This window comes from Penaeus monodon, chromosome 37 (genome assembly GCF_015228065.2).
Source record: "Penaeus monodon isolate SGIC_2016 chromosome 37, NSTDA_Pmon_1, whole genome shotgun sequence".
Taxonomy (NCBI): domain Eukaryota; kingdom Metazoa; phylum Arthropoda; class Malacostraca; order Decapoda; family Penaeidae; genus Penaeus; species Penaeus monodon.
In genome coordinates, this window is record NC_051422.1 from 33,900,572 (window position 1) to 33,908,071 (window position 7,500).

General features: G+C 46.0%; 1 protein-coding gene across 4 annotated transcripts in view; it reads right to left on the reverse strand.

Moving 5' to 3' along the window:
- The window catches only part of LOC119596350 (cytochrome b ascorbate-dependent protein 3-like), a 97,818-nt gene that overhangs the window by 17,867 nt on the left and 72,451 nt on the right, over positions 1-7,500 (reverse strand). The gene's annotated exons all lie outside the window — the stretch shown is intronic.

Sequence of the window (7,500 nt, forward strand, 5' to 3'; positions counted from 1 at the left end):
AGCACGCAAGAGGCGCACGCAAGAGGCACACGCTCAAGCACGCGCGCGCCTCACGCAGCGAGGGAAAGCTCGACGCCGACCTTCTCTGGCCCGCGCGACGGAGGTGGCGGCGAGGAGGAGAAGAGGCGAGGGAGACGAGAAGGGGGAAGGATGAGGAAAAGGGAGGAGGAAGGATGAGGAAAAGGGAGGAGGAAGGATGAGGAAAAGGGAGGAGGAGGAAGTGGGTTGGCCTGGAGAGAGGAAAGCAGGTGGGCGTACAAGAGGCTGGTATACAATGAGGGGGATGATGGAGAGGGTGAGAAGACAGCAAGAGAGGAAAATAAGCGAGGGACGAATTAAGGGAAAAGGTAGAGAGAAAAATGGTGACGACGAAGAAAAAATCGATTTTTTTGTACAAGATAAATCTCTTTAGACAAAACTCCGCGAAATCAAGCATTCAACCGGGAGGCAAACGGCTCCCCCGAGCCAGCAGCAACGCAAGCAGGGGCACGCCGGCGGCGGAGGAGCAGGCACAGCGGTGCGGTTAACCGCGCGACACTCGACTCCGCTCGGCCCCCGCTCGGCCCCCGCGCCGCCGGAGCCGCCCTCGCGACAGCCTTCCCGCTGCCCTGTGGCTCCGTCCACGGCTCCTCTGCCCCCGGCCTCTCCCCGGCCGGGGCTCCCCGCTGTCTCTCCTCTTCTCGCGATCCGGCCGTTGGCCTCCCTTCCCGCCGCGCCGCCTCCGAGCCTCAGCCGGATCTCTCGCTCGCCGGCCCTCTCCTCTCCGCGTCCCTCACCGGGTTCTCGGCTTTCTCGCGCGTGACTTAAAGCCGCTCGATGAATTCACCTCTGACTTACTCATCTGTGACTTAATCACCTGGACTTACTCATCTGCGACCTTAGCACTAATGGCCGTTCCTGACCTCCTTTGATTCACTCAGCCCTGACTCATCTTCCCACTCAAGCCTTCGTGGTTTGCTTCCTTGTGACCCACTCGCCTCTGACTGGCTTACTCATGAATGATTCACCTGTGCCCCCCCTCTCTCTCCCTCTCCCTCTCCCTCTCTCTCTCTCCCTCTCTCTCTCTCTCATGCACACGCACGCACACTTGTACCCCCGTGGAGTATCAATGTATCATTTGCATATAATTTTTGTCGCATTTTTAGGTGCAAGTTTTCAGCTTGATTCTGCCAATCATTTTTTCTTCTTCAATCAACGCCAAAGATCGTCTGGAGTTTCCAGGTTTCAAGCAGAGGTTCTGGTCCGAAACTCCATGCACTTTTGGATCAGCCTTGACGTGGCATCTGAATTTCGACGTCTGGTAACAAGCAAAAAAAAGTTTTACATTATATCTACTGCTTTCCTTTAATAGCATTGTCATCATTATTATCATAATCATTACTTACTTCATCATCACTATCATGATCAATATCAACACAATTACTTTCATTATTTTTTCAACTATTCCTCTACTGTTATAATTACTACCATTATTAGGTAAATGATGATCATCGCCATTATCATCATTATCATCATTACAATACTGATTATTACTATTACCATTACTATCATTATCATCAGTGTCACTAATATCATCGTCATCATCACTATCGCTATCTTCATCATCACCATCGCTATAATCATCTACGTCACTATTTATTTCCCGCAAGTTATCTGTATTAAAGCTAATGAGTAATAATTATGATAATTAGACGCCAACATAGACGCCAACCTTAATCCTCAGAGCCAGGGACCAACGGCGGATGTTGCTGATCATTGCACTCATTGCAAAGGAAGGATTGCAAGGGGAAGACCGTGCAACCAGCGCATGAGCGAGGGCTTCCTGTATGCACGTGGGTATGTGGGTATTTGGGCTTGTAAGAGTGTCAACGGTGTGTGTGTGTGTGTGTGTGTGTGTGTGTGTGTGTGTGTGTGTGTGTGTGTGTGTGTGTGTGTGTGTGTGTGTGTGTGTGTGTGTGTGTGTGTGAGCGTGTGTGAGTGTGTGTGTGTGTATGTGGTAAGAGTGAGTATGCGCATGAGAGTGAGAGTGGAAGAGAGAGAGCGAGACTGAGCATGATAGTGAGAGTGGGTGATAGAGTGATAATGCAGTGATTCATTTTCAGTGCTGACTATATATCACAGAGTTCCCCCACAGCCGACGAGGAGAGAGCGAGCACCGCCCTACATCTCGCTTCCAGAATCGCGTGTGACTCCCCGGCGTAAATCCTGGCGCCGAGACGCGTCCAGAAGAAATCGGGTTCCGCTCGACCCGAAGATTTCACTCGCAGGCCATAAATATCACGATTTCTACATTTGTGTGTGTGTGTGTAATATATATATACATATATATATGTATATATATATATATATATATATATATATATATATATATATATATAATTATATTATATATATATATATATTATATTATATTATATATATTATATATATTATATATACTATATATATTATATATATTATATATACTATATATATATATATATATATATATATATATATATATATATATATCATATATATAATATATTATATATAAAATATATCATATATAATACATATTATATATTATATATTATAGTACATATAGTACACACGTATACAATCACAAAAGAAAGATGCAAATGTAGCAGCCGACTTAAAAAACGGTCGAAAACGAAGATACAAACCAGAAAGCGAAGGAGGCAACTCGGTCCAGAGGCAGCGGCGTCAACCGAAGACCGAAGCTGCGCTTTCGCAAAATTAGCGGACGGGCGGGAAGAGTTTCCTCGTCGCGTGTTCGGCTCGCGGTCGCTCCGGAGGCGTCGCCCGTCGCCCGCCATAAACGATGCTTTCGGATGCGTTTGTTGTTTCATGTGTCGCATTCTTTAATCGTTTCGTCACAGTTGCATAATAATCAAATATAACTATTTAACGCATCAAGTGAAACATCTCTCCTACTCCCGACTCCCGCTCCGTCACTCAAATTCCACGAGTTTATACAAAAATCATTCCAGCTTGCAAAGTTGCACGGTGAAGTTGCATGACTGCCCCCCCTCCCCCGCCCACGACAATGTCCTCACGTGACTCGCGGGCGGCGGCGGCGGCAAGGGCGGAACCGGCAGGTTTCCTCTCGCCCTCGCTGACTCCCAAAACTTCTCCCTCTCCCTCTCCGCCTTGCTACTCCGTGTACTCCTGAAGCGTTGCCTTTGTTCATCTGTTTCCTTGACGTTGTAAAATTAATTTTGTTTTTGTTGGTGCTGCTGCTATTGATTCTGTTGCTATTACAGCGATCAGTTATTATCTTGGTGGTGCTGCTATTGATTATGTTGCTATTACAGCGATCAGTTATTATCATGGCTATCTTAATCACAATCGCCACCACTTTCATCACCATCATCATTCTTAAGCGAAGGCCACACTAGTCAATTCTGGCCTAGGATCCCTAGATAAGATTGCCGAAGTCAGGTCAGCTGCAGAGAGGGATTGGTCGCACTACATTCCGTCTTCATTGCTTATTTCATCCATTAATGTTCTTTTCAAATTCCTGCTATTCTAATCCTTGTGGCTGGTGTTCCACAACGGCTCTTTGATCCTCACTTTATCCAACAAGGCGTAAATAACTTCCGAAGAGAGCTCCATGCTTCTGGCGTGTCCGAGTGGGTTGATGTTTATGTTCGTTAGTCAAAAGTCGATCTGAATTATCTATAAACATTTAATGAGACATCATTGATCGATGCAATATATTTTTGTATTTAATAAGAAAATATATTTTTATCATGTTATTAAATCATTTTTTAAGATTCTAAGTAATGAGTTTACCAGTAATTATATTATAGTTTTTGTTTCGGCGATATCTTTCAGCTCTGGCCAGGGATGAAATACCGACAGAGCGTTTTCCCGCAGCGGAGGGATTTTCATCTCGGATCCGTTTACAGCTAGGAAAGCTGCCAGTTCTGTAAAGGGATCCCTGGACAGAATAGATTCATGTGACCGGCCCTTTATCAATACTATCATTACCATTGCGATTATCTATATCATTATCATTAGTTCTCCTATTATCAAAATCGTTACTGTTTTTACTATTAGTACTTTCATCATTATTATGACTATTATCGCCATTACCATTATTATCAGTATTACTATCATCACTTATTATTTTTTCCAGTTTTCTTGTTACTATTTCTTATTCTTTTTCTATTCTATCTACCTTCTATGACCTTTTTATTTTTTCTCTCATGTTTGCTTTTCTACTTCCTTCATTCCTTCTCCACCATCACCACCCCTTCCTTGGCACTTTTACTCTGAACTTCACCAGCAGCAGCGTCATCATTCTTATCACTGTTATCATTACCATCACTGTTATTGCTATCATCATAACTATTATTACAATTAGTAGTATCATCCTCCTCCTCATCATCATTATTATTACACTTGTAGTTACTGGTGTCGCCGTTGGTGGTGTTGGTGTCGTCGTTTGACTGGAATCAACAGCGATAGTCATGATGATGATAAAATATAATACAACACCAATAAAGAAGAGACGGGGTGGAGCCGAGAAGGCGCGGGAGAGCATCCGTCGCCGCCGCCTCCTCGTCCCTTCGGCTGGGTGGCCGCGCCGCTCTCCGCCCATGCCTGCGCCGGCCGCTTGCACGGGCCGGACATTTCAGCGGCGCGTTTTCGTTTCCGAAGTTGGTTTTGTTTTCCGTCGCGGCGGAGGAGCTGTTTCATCATCAAAACGCACGTTGGTCGAACATACAAATATAGTGATACGCGCGAAGTTGTATGCTATGCGATAATGTACATAGACACGAGCGAACGCACATTCATACGTGCATATACACAAGCACACACACATACGTATATGCTGTACATAAATACGTACATCTACACACACACACACACACACACACACACACACACACACACACACACACACACACACACGCACACACGAGCATAAGTACCTAAACGAGGGCTCATGTGCATCTCCTCCGAGTCGCCTCGAGTGACCTGATCGTCATTCGATCTCTGACTTCGGTCGGCAGAGGAGCGGCGGGGGAAACGGAGTTACTGATAAAGAAGCGGAAAGGGAGGGGGAAGACGAAGGGGGAAACGGAATCATATGAGAAAACAAAGCATCAACACTCAGATGCCGACGAAAGAAGGGGAATAACTGAAATTAAAGAAAGGGGCGAAGTAAAGAGAGAGTAAATATGCAACTCGAAGAAAAGATAATACGAGGATCCTGATGAAGAAAAGGGAAGAGGGTGAGAAAGTGAGAGGCGGAGAAGAAAAGAGAGGGAGGAGAGAGAAGGGGGAGTAAAACTAGGAAGGAGAGAGAGAGAGAGAGAGAGAGAGAGAGAGAGAGAGAGAGAGAGAGAGAAGAGAGAAGAGAGAAGAGAGAGAGAGAGAGAGAGAGAGAGAGAGAGAGAGAGAGAGAGAGAGAGAGAGAGAGAGAGAGAGAGAGAGAGAGAGAGAGAGAGCACAAGCTTCCGGTCTCAGGGAATAGTGTCACGAACCGGCTGGCCTGAGATCGTTTCCAGACCCGAAGGACCATCTTCCTGTGCTCTGTCGATGGGAAAATGGACTCTCAGGGCATACCCGCGGAAGCGCCGTAACCCGCTCAGTGATGAGACATGGGGGAGGGGGAAGGGGAGTGAGGGGGAGGGGGAGTGAGGGGGAGGGGGAGTGAGGAGGAGGGGGAGTGGGGTAGGGAAAGGGATAGGAAGGATGAAGGGAAAAAGGGAGCAAAGAAAGCTGAGTGTAGGGGGGGGGAGGAAGGGACGGGGATGGAAAAGGAAAGTAGAGAGAGAGGGCTAGAGGTAAGGAGGAAAAGGGAGATGGAAAAAAAAAAATGTCAACACTTGCAAACCGAAGAGGAAAGAAATGCCTCGCCCCCCTTATTACGAGCCGGAATAGGAAACCAAATAATATTAACCAAAATACTACTAAAAAACTCCTGAACTTTCCTTTGCCTTCTCCGGACTTGCTATCGGCGGTCGGGCCGAGAAAGGAAATCCTTTCCAGTGGGCGGGGAGGTAGGCAGGCAGGGGGGGGGGAGGGAGGGAGGGAGGGAGGGAGGCAGGGAGGGAGGCAGGGAGGCAGGGGGGAGGGAGGGGGGGAGGGAGGGAGGAAGGGAGGGAGGGAGGCAGGGAGGGAGGGAGGGAGGGGGAGGAAAGGAAGAGGAAGAGGAGTAGGGGGAGGAAGAGAGAGAGAGACACAAGGAGAGAAAGAGAGAGATAGAAAGAGAGAAAGAAACGGAAAAAGAGAGAGACGGACAGAGAGAATGAAAGAGAGATGGACAGAATGAGAGGAGATAGGAAGAAAGACGGATAAAGAGATAGAAAGAAAGAAAGAGAGAGAGAGAGGCAGAAAGAAAGAGAAACAGATAGAAAAAGAGGAAGACAAAAAGAGATAGAAAAAGAGAGAGAAAAAGAGAGAGAGAAAGAGAGGAGAGAGGGGGGGGGGTTGCAGATCCTGCCAGGATCCCCTGAGCTCAGAAGGGAACAGAATCATAAAAGTAAAGCTACACATGCAAACCGCAACAGAAACAAATTCAAATAAAGCAAAAGCCTTGCAACAGATCCGCTTACATTGCACAGCGATCGCCACAGAAACAGTTGACGGATAACTAAATGCAAGACGGAATGTAGGCCTCTTTATATATTTAAAGAAAAAAAAAGGTTTAAATGGAAATGAATATCTAGAAGTGACAATATATTCCACGTTCGATTGCAAGAGATAAACATCTAAAAAAATATATATCGTTTCTCCTAAAAATAAATCTAAACGTTTAAAAGGTAACACGATATTTGATGTAATAAAAAACACGTCAAAATGCTTTGTGGTGACCTCCCACGGAACTTTCTCTGTCGTGTCTGCCTACGCGCCGTGACCAATGACGCGGCATTATTTCTTTCCCTTTATAAAGAATTCACCAAGGAAAAAACAAAAACAAAATTCAATGATAACGATAACGATGGCCATGGGATTAGTAGTTACAAAAACAATAACAAAAACAAAAAGGGCATCAGTAGTCTCAAAAACAGCATAACAAAAACAAAAAGGAAATTTCGTGAGGTCGTCTGCAGAAGAGTAAATTTACCCCTTGATCTGGAGCAGCCGAAGGGAAATGTCAGCTGATGCACAGGAGGCAAGAACGACAGAAGACCTAATGCGGAGCGGAGGAGATTGCTCAATGAAAGATCAATGATGTGGAGGTAAAAAAAATGGTCAAGATAGTGAGTAAATACTCTGGGCTTCGTTGCTATCAATCATTGTGATGAGCCATTACTGCCAACATCACTGCCACCATTATCGTCAATGTCATCATTCTCGCAGCACCATCATCATCATAATCGTTGTCATCACCATTCTATCACAGCTCTCATCCTCACAATCATCATCATCATCATCCACCATTGCAACCATCATCATCGCCACCATGACCCCCCCCCCATCGCCCCGCCTCCCGCCCCAGATCCGACGTCCATCGCCCGGCCACCGTGCCCCCGCCCTGGC